Source organism: Dendrobates tinctorius, unplaced genomic scaffold (genome assembly GCF_039654945.1).
Source record: "Dendrobates tinctorius isolate UK_male_01 unplaced genomic scaffold, ASM3965494v1 ptg000031l, whole genome shotgun sequence".
Classification (NCBI taxonomy): domain Eukaryota; kingdom Metazoa; phylum Chordata; class Amphibia; order Anura; family Dendrobatidae; genus Dendrobates; species Dendrobates tinctorius.
Genome location: NW_027361699.1, coordinates 22454168 through 22470743, shown reverse-complemented (window position 1 = coordinate 22470743; position 16576 = coordinate 22454168). Strand labels below are relative to the sequence as shown.

Here is a 16576-nt window from a genome sequence, read left to right as displayed (position 1 = left end):
CAAAGCCAGAAAAAAATTATAAGGCGGGTGTCACGACTCTGTTGTCTGGTGTCCCGGGATCAGAGGTTCCTTCCCTGTCCCTAATGATAGGGGCACCGTGTTCCCCGGATTACTTCTGACAGTGAAGACGCTGGGGCTGTAAGGAGGAAAACCAGGCTGCGGGTACCTGCACAATGCTGGGTCCGGAACTGCCGAGGCTGAGTCCAGTCTTGCCAGGGAGAAAGAATGGGGAACCACACAGGATCCATAACCTGGTGAGAGGGGGCGTGGTGAGACCCCGGGGGGAGCAGGAAGTGCGGGAAAAGAGTTGAGTTTTCCCGCCGGCAGAGAGAGAGGAAACAGGTGTGCACCACGCTCTGCAGAGAGAGAGAGAGTGCAGAGCTGCGACCTGGCAGAGGTAACACGAGGGCACCGCAGAACCAGGAAGCGGGCAGGGCATTGGACGTCCAGCCAGACAGTGTGCAGTGCTCGCATTGAGAAGCGAGTGCTAGATACCAGATGTCGGATTGTGAGTTGAATTCTCCCTTGTTGACAGGCATGCGGCGGAGCATGCACCGGTTAGAGATTTCCATGGCATTACCCACTACGGTTTTACAGATTAATGGACTAACGTCTCAACGGACAAAACCGGTGACCACACGTTTCCGCCAGAAGCTGGATGGTGTGTTGGCAGGTGATGCCTGAAGACTCTGTACTGGCCATTGCCGGTATTACAACTCTCATCAGACTGCATGCAACTGAGGAACAGAGATAAGTGGAATTTAATAACAAGACTGTTGTGTCATAACCTAATCCTATCGTTAATTATCTGCTGCCTCCCTGTGAGGAGTTCCTTATTATAATTAAATTATCACATTATTGTTAACCCTTGCTCTGCATTCCCTGCATTACTGCATCCCTGAATCTGCTTACACTTGGCGTAGTCAGTAAGATGCAGTCTACAAACGCAGAGGCAGAAGACCAATTGGTCATGAGTGCCCTGAGGTTCAGCTTGCCACTGGGGGCCATGCTCAGCAATCTCTCAAAATTCACGGGGAGTAATTTAATGCTATGGGACTGGACTGAGTGGGTTAAAGGCATGTTGAGGATGCATCCTATGCCCCTGCTATGCAAGCAGAGATTGCTGTGATGGCCCTGGATGGGGAGGCTACATTTTCTGTAATGTTTCACCCCCCTCATGAATGGGACACTCTGAACAAGGTATTGCAGATTTTGGAAGAGATGAACGAGGATCCCACCAATGTGGGGGAATTGCGGATGCAATTGTTTCGCTGTGTACAGTGGAGAGAGAGCAGTCCCGAAAGTTTGGTTTCTACGAGCCCAACTGTCTGGGCTGAAATGAATGGGTAAGCTGTCCATTGCTTGATTGATACTGGATAGCAAGTGACCCCCATGCCGACAGCATATTTTAGACATCATTTTCCAGAAGTGTCATGGCCGGAGTGGGGCCCCGTGATTAGAGTGACGGCGGCCAACCAGTTGCCCATCCCGGTCGCAGGGGTGGTATGGATGGAGATTAAAGTGTGCGGAAAGGATGTGGGCCGAAAAGGGGTCATGCGGTGACTCTCAGGATGAATGTACTGATGGAAGTTAGAACCCTTCTGATCAGTGAGCCACAAGAGGCCTACTTGGACTGTTAGAGCCTGCCCAGGCCCAGGAAATGTCAAGCGACGGTAAAATTTTGGGGAAGGTTATGGTTCCTGCAGCTGCTAAACTCATTCTACCGCCTGATCAGACTGTGCTCACTTTGCCAGTACGAGCCTGTATACCCCTCGAAGAGTGGAAGTGCAGATAGAGCCAACATTGGTGGACCCTCAGGACTCCTCGTTGCTCGGACATTGGCCACAGTCCATGATGGTAACGTTGTGGTACAGTACGTCAACCTGGGAGATGATCTCACTTTCCCGCCCAAGAGGGAAGTGGTTCAGGTACTGGGAATGAAGGAAGAGTTGGTGCAAATGGAGGTCGTGCAGTTGGCAGTAATACAAAGAGATTCATGGACCTTAGCCATTACAATGACACCTGTGCATCCGCCTGTCAACGTGAAGGAGGGTCATTGAATCTTGGGGCAGATGCGAGCCGAATTGATAGGACTCTCACCACAACAGATGGAAGCTGTACTGAAGTGCTACCAGGAGGTCTTTGCTCTCCATGAAGATGACTTCGGGTACACCCAGGATATCGCCCATGAGATTCCCACGGGAAATGTTGCACCAGTCCAAGAAAGACACCGACAGATACCGCCAGATGTACAAGGAAGTGAGGGAGATGCTGGCTCACATGTTGTAGAGCAGTCATATGGGAGAGTCAGAGCCTGTTGGCTGCTCCCATTGTTTTAGTTCAGAAAAAAGATGGAACTCTGCGCTTCTGTGTTGATTACATGCGACTGAATACTTGTACAGTGTTGGACTTCTACCCATTGCCCGAAGTCCTGGTGCGCACCGATAATAATCCCCTTCACCACCTGGAAAATGCAAAACTGGAGGCCTTGGAACAACGATGGGTGGCCTGCATGACGAAGTATCGGTACAAGGTCGCTTACCGAGCCAGGGCTGAGAATACATTTGCTGACGGTATCTCGAGAGTGACTCATGAGCAGCCTGATCGTGACCGAGGAATTGGAGGCAGAAGAGATTTCTGGTTTCCCGGACTTTGCCAGGTCATTGGTGGCGATGCAGGGACAGATCAAGGAGATATCTGGAGAACGGGTGCTGGGATGACTGGGTGCAACTCCAGCAAGCGGATAAAGAACTTGCCCAGCTGCGACAGTGGGTAGCCCTGAAGCAACTTCCCAGCTGGCAACATTGAATTATGATGTTATCAGGCAGTAGGGCATATTGAAGTCTGAGATGATGAGCAGTGCTGAGATGTTCTGATTGTACTTCAGAAAGAATGGCAGTTACAACATGAGGAACAAAAGCAGTGAGGGAGAAAGTCAGAACAATTTCAGCAGACTTATCCAGGAGGAGCTGCACAGTATTTATGACTTAGTGGGATCCTGACTCCCCCCTGCTGGAGAAGAGGGTGATCATGCTCTCCTCTGAATCTAGGGGGGCTTATAAGTTTGGGGGTTTTTTTTTTTAGATGTAATAAGTTTTTTTCATAATTGAGGAAATTGCATTTACAGTATCTATATTACTAGACTGTGTCTTATTTTGATGGTCACAATAAACTGGAAACAGATGGGGAGGCGCCAGATGTTGCAGAAGGGCCAGCTGGGGCATGTAGTCCCACTGGCAACAGATAATGATGTCACAGTAGCAGAAGTGGGTCGCTGGACCCCTCAACACTTCCCTCATCTCCACAACAATTGTCAATAGCGGGAGATGGCACTTGTGGATGGTATAGGACTCCCCGGGGGCACTCCTGTAGCCAGAGCCGGTTTTAGGCAAAGTGGGGCCCTAGGCAAAAGTTTAAAATGGGCCCCAAATTCTAACATATTGCATATCACAAAGAGGCATTTCTGTTGTATTTACATGCGCTGAGTTCAACGAGTGTGTTCGACAATATTGAAGTTGTTCGACGCTTGTTTCCCTGCTTCTTTCCAACGGCTGAGGAATAATGATGGGGACTGAACAATCACTAATGGATCACTAATAGATCACCATACAGTATCATATTATCAGCAGCACATCTACAGTTTACACCGGAGATGTGCTGCTGAGAATAATGATTTTGATTTTTGTTCCGGCATAAACAATCCAATCACTCGATGAATTTGCTTAATTTTGATTGTTTTAGTATAACACTTCCCATAGTCCTCCATATATTATAATGTGCACCACAGTCCTCCATATTGTAAAATGCACACCCCATAGTCCTCCTTATAATATAATGTGCCCCATAGTCCTCCATATAGTATAATACACTCCTTATAAACCTCCATATAGTATAATACTCTCCCCATAGTCCTCCATATAGTATAATACACTGCCTATAGTCATCCATATAATAAAATACACTCCTCAGTCCTCCATATAGTATAATACACTCCTCAGTCCTCCATATAGTTCAACACACTACTCAGTCCTCCATACAGTATAATAAACTTCTCATAGTCCTCCATATATTAACCCCTTCCCAATCTGTGACACCACGTAGGCATCATGAAAGTCGATGGCAATCTGACCTGTGATGCCTATGTAGCATCATGGGGAGATCGCATTCCTGTGGGTCGGGTGACCGGGGTCACTGAAAGATCACCCGACCTGCAGATATGTGGGGACTTGTACTTCACACCGGGGGGGGTGGCTTTGCCCCCCCCCGTGGCTACAATCGCTCTGATTGGCTGTTGAAAGTGAAACAGCCAATCAGAGCAATTGTAATATTTCTCCAATGAAACTTGGTGAAATATTACAATACAGCCATGGCCGATGCTGCAATACCATCAGCCTATCACAGTGATCAAAATAAAAAATAGTAAATAAACCCCCCCATTATCACCCCCATAGGTAGGGAAAAATAATGAAATAAAGAAAATATATTTATTTTTATTTTTCCGTTAGGGTTAGAATTAGGGTTAGGGTTGGAATTACAGTTGTGGCCAAAAGTATTGACACCCCTGCAATTCTGTCAGATAATACTCAGTTTCTTCCTGAAAATGATTGCAAACACAAATTCTTTGGTAATATTATCTTCATTTAATTTGTCTTACATGAAAAAACACAAAAGAGAATGAAGCAAAAAGCAAAACAATGATCATTTCACACAAAACTCCAAAAATGGGCCAGACAAAAGTATTGGCACCCTCAGCCTAATACTTGGTTGCACAACCTTTAGCCAAAATAACTGCGACCAACCGCTTCCGGTAACCATCGATGAGTTTCTTACAATGCTCTGCTGGAATTTTAGACCATTCTTCTTTGGCAAACTGCTCCAGGTCCCTGATATTAGAAGGGTGCCTTCTCCAAACTGCCATTTTTAGATCTCTCCACAGGTGTTCTATGGGATTCAGGTCTGGACTCATTGCTGGCCACCTTAGAAGTCTCCAGTGCTTTCTCTCAAACCATTTTCTAGTGCTTTTTGAAGTGTGTTTTGTGTCATTGTCCTGCTGGAAGACCCATGACCTCTGAGGGAGACTCAGCTTTTTCACACTGGGCCCTACATTATGCTGCAAAAGTTGTTGGTAGTCTTCAGACTTCATAATGCCATGCACACAGTCAAGCAGTCCAGTGCCAGAGGCAGCAAAGCAACCCCAAAACATCAGGGAACCTCCACCATGTTTGACTGTAGGGACCGTGTTCTTTTCTTTGAAATGCCTCTTTTTTTCTCCTGTAAACTCTATGTTGATGCCTTTGCCCAAAAAGCTCTACTTTTGTCTCATCTGACCAGAGAAGACTCTTCCAAAACGTTTTAGGCTTTTTCAGTTAAGTTTTGGCAAACTCCAGCCTGGCTTTTTTATGTCTCGGGGTAAGAAGTGGGGTCTTCCTGGGTCTCCTACCATACAGTCCCTTTTCATTCAGACGCTGACGGATAGTACGGATTGACACTGTTGTACCCTCGGACTGCAGGGCAGCTTGAACTTGTTTGGATGTTAGTCGAGGTTCTTTATCCAACATCCGCACAATCTTGCGTTGAAATCTCTTGTCAATTTTTCTTTTCTGTTCTCATTAGGGAGATTAGCCACAGTGCCATAGGCTTTAACCTTCTTGATGACACTGCGCACGGTAGACACAGGAACATTCAGGTCTTTGGAGATGGACTTGTAGCCTTGAGATTGCTCATGCTTCCTCACAATTTGGTTTCTCAAGTCCTCAGACAGTTCTTTGGTCTTCTTTCTTTTCTCCATGCTCAATGTGGTACACACAAGGACACAGGACAGAGGTTGAGTCAACTTTAATCCATGTCAACTGGCTGAAAGTGTGATTTAATTATTGCCAACACCTGTTAGGCGCAACAGGTAAGTTACAGGTGCTGTTAATTATACAAATTAGAGAAGCATCACATGATTTTTCGAACAGTGCCAATACTTTTGCCCACCCTCTTTTTTATGTTTGGTGTGGAATTATATCCAACTTGGCTTTAGGACAATTCTTGTTGTGTTTTTTCATTTAAGACAAATTAAATGAATATAATAATACCATAGAATTTGTGTTTGCAATCATTTTCAGGAAGAAACTGAGTATTATCTGACAAAATTGCAGGGGTGTCAATACTTTTGGCCACAACTGTAGGGTTAGGGTTGGAATTAGGGTTAGGGTTGGAATTAGAGTTGGGGTTGGAATTAGCGTTAGGGTTGGAATTAGGGTTAGAATTAGGGTTAGGGGTGTGTTGAAGTTAGGGTTGGAGTTAGGGTTATGGTTAGAGTTGGGATTAGGGTTAGGGGTGTGTTGGGGTTAGGGTTGTGATTAGGGTTGTGTTGGGGTTAGGGTTGGAGTTAGAATTGAGGGGTTTCCACTGGTTAGGTACATCAGGGGGTCACCAAACGTGACATGGCACCACCATTGAATCCAGCCAATTTTGCGTTCGATAAGTCAAACGGTGCTCCCTCCGTTCCGAGCCTCGACGTGTGCCCAAACAGTGGTTTACCACAACATATGGGGCATCAGCGTACTCACAAAAAATTGCACAACCACTTTGTGGGTCTAACTTCTCCTGTTACCCTTGGGAAAATAAAAAATAGGGGGCTAAAAAAATGATTTTTGTTGAAAAAAAATTATTTTTTATTTTCACGCCCAGGCGTTATAAACTTCTGTGAAGCACTTGGGGATTCAAATTGCTCACCTCTAGTGTTGAGCATTCCGATACCGCAAGTATCGGGTATCGGCCGATACTTGCTGTATCGGAATTCCGATACCGACTTCCGATATTTTTTCAATATCGGAAGTCGGCATCGGAATCGGAAGTTCAGTTGATTGACGGCCTGACGTCATCATGATGCGCGGTGTGTGCGCATCATGATGCGCCGTCATTTCGGGCCTTCCGGGGGTCTCTGCCGGCCTGCCGGGGGGCTGTGCCGGCCTGCCGGGGGGCTGTGTGGACTGCCCGGGGTCTGTACCGGCCTGCCGGGGGGCTGTGCCGGCCTGCCGGTGGTCTGTGCACCCTGTGGGGGTCTGTACCGGCCTGCCGGGGGGCTGTGCCGGCCTGCCGGGGGGCTGTGCTGATGTCCGGGGGTCTGTGCAAGCATCGTCCGATGGGACTACAAGTCCCATCTGGCGATGCCTGCTACCATGACAGTGATTGACACATTAGCCAATGATGGGACAGTAGTAGTCCCATCATCCGGCTAATGTGTTAAATGTTAAAAAAAAAAAAAAAAAAATACTACATACATACTACATGCATGCTACATACATACTACATGCTACATACATACTACATATATACTACATACATACTACATACATGCTACATACATACTACATGCATGCTACATACATACTACATATATACTACATACATACTACATACATACTGCATGCTACATACTTACTACATACATACTACATATATACTACATGCATGCTACATACATACTACATATATACTACATGCATGCTACATACATACTACATGCATGCTACATACATACTACATACATACTACATACATACTACATACATACTACATATATACTACATGCATGCTACATACATACTACATATATACTACATGCATGCTACATACATACTACATGCATGCTACATACATACTACATACATACTACATACATACTACATACTTACTACATGCTACATACATACCACATATATACTACATACATACAATACATTCATACAATACATACATAGACATACAGTACATATAACATAGAGTAACATACTTACCAATACTTGTCACATTGTTCCCCGAAGCCATTGTCGTCTACGGAATAAATATTAACATAACAAACCACAAAAATACTCACCCACGATCCGAAGCAGTCCACGAGTGTGTCCCACGACGATCTTGGGTAGAGAACGGCAGCATCAGATGATGCTGCCGTTCTCTACGGGCTGCAGGAATCCAATGACGGAAGGTAGGTATCCTTCCGCACTGTATTCCTCCGCCACTTAAAAAAAAAAAAAGTCCCTAGTCTCACTTTATGCCATTGCTGCGTGGGAATTTCCCACACAGCAATGGCATAAAGTGAGACTAGGGACTTTTTTTTTTTAAGTGGCGGAGGAATACAGTGCGGAAGGATACCTACCTTCCGTCATTGGATTCCTGCAGCCCGTAGAGAACGGCAGCATCATCTGATGCTGCAGTTCTCTACCCAAGATCGTCGTGGGACACACTCGTGGACTGCTTCGGATCGTGGGTGAGTATTTTTGTGGTTTGTTATGTTAATATTTATTCCGTAGACGACAATGGCTTCGGGGAACAATGTGACAAGTATTGGTAAGTATGTTACTCTATGTTATATGTACTGTATGTCTATGTATGTATTGTATGAATGTATTGTATGTATGTAGTATATATGTGGTATGTATGTAGCATGTAGTATGTATGTAGCATGCATGTAGCATGCAGTATGTATGTAGCATGCATGTAGTATATATGTAGTATGTATGTAGCATGCATGTAGTATATATGTAGCATGTATGTGGTATGTATGTAGCATGTAGTATGTATGTAGTATGTATGTGGTATGTATGTAGCATGCAGTATGTAGCATGCATGTAGTATATATGTAGTATGTATGTAGCATGTATGTAGTATGTAGTATGAATGTAGCATGTATGTAGTATGCATGTTGTATGTATGTAGCATGTAATTTTTTTTTTTTTTTTTATTTTTTTTTTTACATTTAACACATTAGCTGGATGATGGGACTACTACTGTCCCATCATTGGCTAATGTGTCAATCACTGTCATGGTAGCAGGCATCGCCCGATGGGACTTGTAGTCCCATCGGACGATGCCTGCACAGACCCCCGGAGCCTGCACAGACCACCGGCAGGCCGGCACAGCCCCCCGGCAGGCCGGCACAGCCCCCCGGAGCCTGCACAGCCCCCCGGCAGGCCGGCACAGCCCCCCGGCAGGCCGGCACAGCCCCCCGGAGCCTGCACAGCCCCCCGGCAGGCCGGCACAGACCACCGGCAGGCCGGCACAGACCACCGGAGCCTGCACAGACCCCCTGGCAGGCCGGCACAGCCCCCCGAAAGGCCCGTACAGACCCCAGAGAGGCTGTACAAGGGCAGGAAAGGGTTTTTCTTATTCCGATACCGGAAGTCCCATAGACTTGAATGGGACTTCCGGTATCGGAATCGGCGATACCGATACTTTTTTTAAAGATCGGCCGATACCATCCGATACGATACTTTGAAGTATCGGACGGTATCGCTCAACTCTACTCACCTCACATCTAGATACGTTCCTTGGGGGGTGTAGTTTCCGAAATGGGGTCACTTGTGGGGGTTTCTACTGTTTAGGCACATTAGGGGTTCTGCAAACGTAACATGACACCCGCAGACCATTCCATCAAAGTCTGCATTTCCCTTCCGAACCCCGACGTGTGCCCAAACAGTGTTCCCCCCACACATATGGGGTACCAGCGTACTCAGGACAAACTGGACAACAACTTTTGGGGTCCAATTTCTCCTGTTACCTTTGTGAAAATAAAAAAAATTGCGGGCTAAAAAAATAATTTTTGAGGAAAAAAATTATTTTTTATTTTCACGGCTCTGCGTTATAAACTTCTGTTTAGCACTTGGGGGTTCAAAGTGCTCACCACACATCTAAATAAGTTCCTTGGGAGGTCTAGTTTCCAAAATGTGGTCAATTGTGGGGGAGCTCCAATGTTTAGGCACACAGGGGCTCTCCAAATGCGACATGGCGTCCGATCTGAATTCCAGCCAATTTTGCATTGAAAAACGGCGCTCCTTACCTTCTGACCTTGGTGCCCGCTAATGATTGGAGCTAATTTTCCATTCAAAAAAGTCTAATGGCACGCCTTCTGAGCCCTGCCATGCTCCCAAACAGTGGTTTATGACCACATATGAGGTATTGGTGTACTCAGGAGAAATTGCCCAACAAATTTTAGGATCCATTTGATCCTGTTGCCCATGTGAAAATGAAATTGATGCTAAAAGATTTTTATGGAAAAAAAGTACTTTTTCATTTTTACAGATCAATTTGTGAAGCACCTGGGGGTTCAAAGTGATCATTATGCATCTAGATAAGTTCCTTGGGGGGGTCTAGTTTCCAAAATGGGGTCACTTGTGGTGGGGGAGCTCCAATGTTTAGGCACACATGGGCTCTCCAAAAACGACATGGTGTCCGCTATTGGAGCTAATTTTACAGTCAAATGGTGCTTCTCCCCTTCCGAGCCCTGCCGTGTGCCCAAACAGTAGTTCCCCCCACATATGGGGTTTCAGCATACTCAGGACAAATTGGACAACAACTTTTGGGGTCCATTTTCTTCTTTTACCCTTGGGAAAATAAAAAAATTGTTGCTAAAAGATCATTTTTGTGACTAAAAAGTTAAAGGGAATCTGTCACCTGGTTTTGGCGGGCAATGAAAACGAGGTCAGTCCGGTCCGATGGGCGGTGTTCCCGATGTGTGCCACCTCCCCATCCTTGGCTGCCGTCCGCAGTTTTTTGAGGAATAGGAGTAGGTCTCCGCCATTTGTTGCACGTGCGCTAAGCATTCTTGGCTAGCGCATGCGCAGTATGCTTTGCCCAACTGCGGGCAAAGCTGAAAAGCCTGACTGCGCATGCGCCGGTTAACTAAGCCCGGGAACACAGCAAAATACTTCCGGAGCTTAGTTAACCGGCGCATGCGCAGTCAGGCTCTTTGCCTTTGCCCGCAGTTGGGCAAAGCATACTGCGCGTGCGCTAGCCAAGAATGCTTAGCGCACGCGCAACAAATAGCGGAGACCTACTCCTATTCCTCAAAAAACTGCAGACGGTGGCCAAGGATGGGGAGGCAGCACACATCGGGAACACTGCTCATCGGACTGGACCGACCTCGTTTTCATCGCCCGCCAAAACCAGGTGACAGATTCCCTTTAAATGTTCATTTTTTCCTTTCATGTTGCTTCTGCTGCTGTGAAACACCTGAAGGGTTAATAAACTTCTTGAATGTGATTTTGATCCGCTTGAGGGGTGCAGTTTTTAGAATGGTGTCACTTTTGGGTATTTTCTATCATATAGACCCCTCAAAGTGACTTCAAATGTGATGTGGTGCCTAAAAGAAAATGGTGTTGTAAAAATGAGAAATCGCTGGTCAACTTTTAACCCTTATAACTTCCTAACTAAAAAAATATTTTGCTTCCAAAATTGTGCTGATGTAAAGTAGACATGTGAAAAATGTTATTTATTAACTATTTTGTGTCACATAACTCTCTTTTTAAAAAAATAAAAATTAAAAATTTGAAAATTGCGAAATTTTCAAAATTTTGCCAAATTTCCAATTTTTTTTTTTTACAAATAAATGAAAAAATCATTGACCAAAATTTACCATTAACATGAAGCCCAATATGTCTTGAAGAAACAGTCTCAGAATCGCTAGGATCCGTTGAAGGGTTCCTGAGTTATTACCTCATAGTGGAACACTGGTCAGAATTGCAAAAAATGGCCAGGCCATTAAGGTCAAAATAGGCTGGGTTATGAGAGGGTTAAAATACACTGCTCAGTCCTTCATATAGTATAATACACTCCTCATAGTATAATAATCTACCCAGTCCTCCATATAGTATAATACACTCCTCATAGTCCTCCATATATTAAAATACACTGCTCAGTCCTCCATATAGTATAATACACTCCTCAGTCCTCCATATAGTATAATACACTCCTCAGTCCGCCATATAGTATAATACACTACTCAGTCCTCCATATAGTATAATACACTCCTCATAGTCCTCCATATATTAAAATACACTGCTCAGTCCTCTATATAGTATCATACACTCCTCATAGTGCTCCATATAGTATAATGCACTGCCAGTCATCCATGTAGTACAATTCACTTCCCATAGTATAATGTACCCCATATTTCTTCATATAGCATAATGTATTCCCCATAATTCTCGATACAGCATAATGCAGCCCACATATAATATAATGCAGCCACCCCATACAGCATAATGCAGCCACCCCACAGAGTATACTGCAGCCACCCCACAGAGTATAATGCAGCCCCGCCATACAATATAATGTAACCCCCCATAGAATATAATGCAGCCCCCCTCATACAGTATAATGCAGCCCCTCCATAGAATACAGCTCTGGCAAAAATTAAGAGACCACTGCAAAATTTTCAGTTTGTCTGATTTTTCTCTTTATAGGTATATTTTTGATTAAAATGTAAGTTGCTCTTTTATTCTATAAACTACTGACAATATGTCTTCAAATTTCCAAGCACTAAATTTTGTATTTATTTTCAGAAAATGAGAAATGGTCAAAAGAACAAAAAAATGCAGTGCTTGCAGACCTCAAATAATGCTAAGAAAGCAAGTTCATAATCATTTAGAAACAACAATACTAATGTTTTAACTCAGGAAGAGTTCAGAAATCAATATTTTGTGGCGTAACCATGATTTTTAATCAGAGCTTTCATGCATTTTGGCATGCTTTCCACCAGTCTTTCACACTGCTTTTGGGTGACCTTATTCCACTCCTGGTATAAAAATTTAAGCAGTTCTTCTTTGTTTGATGGCTTGAGAATATCCATCTTCCTCTTGATTACATTCCAGAGGTTTTCAATGGAGTTCAGGTCTGGAGATTGGGATGGCCATGACAGGGATTGGATGTGTTGGTCCTTCATCCACACACTGATTTATCTAGCTGTGTGACATGGTGCATTGTCCTGCTGGAAAAAAACAGTCCTCAGATTTGGGGAACATTACCTGAGCAGAAGGAATCAACTGTTTTTCCAGGATATCCTTGTATGCGGCTTGATTCATATGTCCTGCCCAATTCCAGCCTTGCTGAAGCATCCCCAGATCATCACAAATCCTCCATCAAATTTCACAGTGGGTGCAAGACACTTGTACGCCTCTCCAGGTCTCTGTCTAACCAATAGACAACCAGGTGTTGGGCAAAGCTGAAAATTAGACTCATCAGAGAAGAATACCTTACTCCAGTCCTCTATGGTCCAATCCTTATGATCTTTGGCAAACTTCAGCCTGGCTCTCCTTTGCTTCTCAATGATGAAAGGCTTTTTTCTAGCTTTACATGACTTGAGCCCTGCCTCTAGGAGCCTGTTATGAACTATTCTTGCCATGCACTTCACCCCAGCTGCCATTTCTTTTGTCGGTCACTTGATATCATCCTGCGGTTTCTGAGTGACGTTCAAATAAGAGGACTGTCAGTGGAGAGTTGTTTTCGCCCTCTGCTGGTCTGTAGCTTCATTGTCCCCAATGTCTGCTGCTTGACCTTGTTGTAATGGACTGCCATCTTAGAAATTTTAAGGATGGAGGCAACATGACGCTCACTGTATCCCTCTGCTAGTAAAACCAGAATTGAGCCCTTCCTTTCCTTAGTCAAGACTTTTAAGGATTAATTTAATTTTAAGGATGGAGGCAACATGACGCTCACTGTATCCCTCTGCTAGTAAAACCAGAATTGAGCCCTTCCTTTCCTTAGTCAAGACTTTTCTTTTCAACTCCTTTGGCATGGTTAAAAGTTATTTTTTCATTCCTATTACATTTGGGATATTACTAGCACTTATTCTGCCATTCAGCTTGTCCTGTTGCAAGAGGATTGTGAACACCACAGCAGGGTTTATGTACTTTCCTCCACTGTTTAGGCAAATCAGGGGCTTTCCAAACGCGGCATGGCGTCCAATCCCAATTCCAGCCAAAAAAGTCAAATAGCGTTGCTTCCCTTCCAAGCTCTGCCATGCACCCAAATAGTGGTTTACCCTCACATATGGGGTATCAGCGTACTCAGGACAAATTGCACAATAACTTTTGGGGTCCTGTTACCCTTGGTAAGATAAAAATTGAGGGTGAAAAGATCATTTTTGTGGAAAAAATATGATTTTCTAATTATACGGCTGTACATTATAAACTTCTGTGAAGCCCTTGGGGGTTCAAAGTTCTCACCACACAGCTAGATAAGTTCCTTTGGGGGGTCTAGTTTCAAAAATGGTGTCATTTGTTGGTTTTTTTTTACTGTTTTGGCACATTAGGGGCTTTCCAAATGTGACATGGTGTCCGATCTCAATTCCAGCCAAAAAAGTCAAATGGTGCTGCTTCCCTTCCGAGCTCTGCCATGCACCCAAATAGTCGTTTACACCCCCATATGGGGTATCACCGTACTCAGGACAAATTGCACAATAACTTTTAGGGTCCTGTTACCCTTGGGAAAATAAAAATTGGGGGTGAAAAGATAATTTTTGTGGAAAAAATATGATTTTTTAATTGTACGACTGTACGTTATAAACTTCTGTGAAGCCCTTGTGGGTTCAAAGTTCTCACCACATAAAGAGATAAGTTCCTTGGGGAGTCTAGTTTCCAAAATGGGGTCACTTGTGGGGGGTTTCCACTGTTTAGGTCATCAGGGGCTCTCCAAATGTGACATGGCGTCCGATCTGAATTCCAGCCAATTTTGCATTGAAAAAGTCAAACGGCGCTCCTTCCCTTCTGACCTCTGCCATGCGCCAAAACAGTAGTCCCCCCCCCACATTTCAGGTATTAGCATACTCAGGAGAAATTGCACAATAAATTTTGCAGTCCAATTTCTCCTGTTATCCATGGTAAAATAAAAAAAATTTGACCTGAAGTAATTTTTTTATGAAAAAAAGTTAAATGTTCATTTTTTTTAAACATTCAAAAAATTCCTGTGAAGCACCTGAAGGGTTAATAAACTTCTTGAATGTGGTTTTGAGCAGCTTGATGGGTGCAGTTTTTAGAATGGTGTCACTTTTGGGTATTTTCTATCATATAGACCCCTCAAAGTGACTTCAAATGTGATATTGTCCGTAAAAATAAAATGGTGTTGTAAAAATGAGAAATTGCTGGTCAACTTTTAACTCTTATAACTTCCTAACAAAAAAAAATTTTGGTTCCAAAATTGTGCTGATGTAAAGTAAACATATGTGAAATGTTACTTATTAAGTTTTTTGTGTGCCATATCTCTGTGATTTAAGGGCATAAAAATTCAAATTTGGAAAAATGCGAGATTTTCAAAATTTTCACCAAATTTCCGCTTTTTTCACAAATAAACGCAAGTTATATGAATTAAATTTTACCATTATCATGAAGTACAATATGTCACGAGAAAACAATGTCAGAATCACCGGGATCCATGGAAGCGTTTCAGAGTTATTACCTCATAAAGGGACAGTGGTCAGAATTGTAAAAAATTGGCCCAGTCATGAACGTGCAAACCACCCTTGGGGGTTAAGGGGTTAAAAGAACAGTGGAGAGGATGAAGCTGAAATTTGTACTGTCTAAACGCTTTTTTTTCTTTCCTCCATGCTATTTAATACAGAAAAAAGTGTAAAAAAAGAATATTTAAAATATTAAATTTATATAAAATGATTTATTACTTTTTTATTGTAGTTGTTTTTTGGTGTTTTTATGTTTGTAATATATAATGGTTTATTTTCAACATTTGAAACTGTTATACACACTTTTTATGCACATTTTTGATCACTTTTACAGTTAATTTTACCGATTTTCTTTAGTCTAAAAGGGACTAACATTTACATAACATTTAAATAAACATAGATTTATTGGAAATATGAGAGTGTTGAATGGAATTCACTTACAATCCTATGTAAAGCTGAAATGTTGAAATTTAGATCATCGCAAGAATTTAAGGTGTTTTTCGGTTCTTTCAGAGACAAGTGTTTTCTAGGAGTAGTATAATAATATAATGCTTCAGTCACTTGCACATCTATCTATTGATACAGAGATTTTTCTTTGTTACTAAAAATTAACTTGAGACTTTTTAGGACACATGTGACCTGCAATATTTTTGGATGTTTGAATTGCAGGAGTATTATTATAGCTAAATTGGATTGTCTAGATTGGACAACACCATTATGTATCGCATGTCTCCCAAAGATGAGTGGATTGTAGCATATGCTGCAGCATTGGCCTCATTTTAATGAGAGTCTTCATATTAGGACTATAGACAGGAGGATAATAAACAATCAACTTAATTTTAGGAATTATTCTTACTATACAAATATTGTTCTCTATTGTTATTAAATATAGTAGATCATATGTATTAACGATATAAGTTATGTTGGAGCAAAATAGTCAAATTGAAGCACTGTTCCATAATGTTAGTATTGATGACCTATTGGTGTGCGTCTAACACTTGGCACCTCAACGAATCAGCTCTAGTGGCTGCTACCAGTTACAGCAAATCAGCCCCTAGTCAAATAAACAGGATTGTATCTGTAGTAGTGACTGACCACTACACAGTTGATGGAGCTGTGGCGGTCAGCCTCACAATTGCTAACATCCGGCCACCACTGGCAGTGAGAGCAGCTGGTCAGTGGAGGTGCCAGTTGTAGGACCTCCTCCAATCTCATATTGATGACCTTTTTTGTTTTGTGAAAACTGTAGTAATCACTCATCAAATAATGGTGAATTCATATCCAACTATTATTGTAAAGATATTTCTGTAATCTTTTGTCCATTTGAACTCTGTTGGTGCTCATAATAGCCAT

At 43.1% G+C, this 16576-nt stretch overlaps 1 protein-coding gene across 1 annotated transcript in view; it reads left to right on the top strand.

The window, feature by feature from the left end:
- Window positions 1–16576, top strand: part of PGM5 (phosphoglucomutase 5) — a 386192-nt gene that overhangs the window by 262267 nt on the left and 107349 nt on the right. The window lies entirely within an intron of this gene.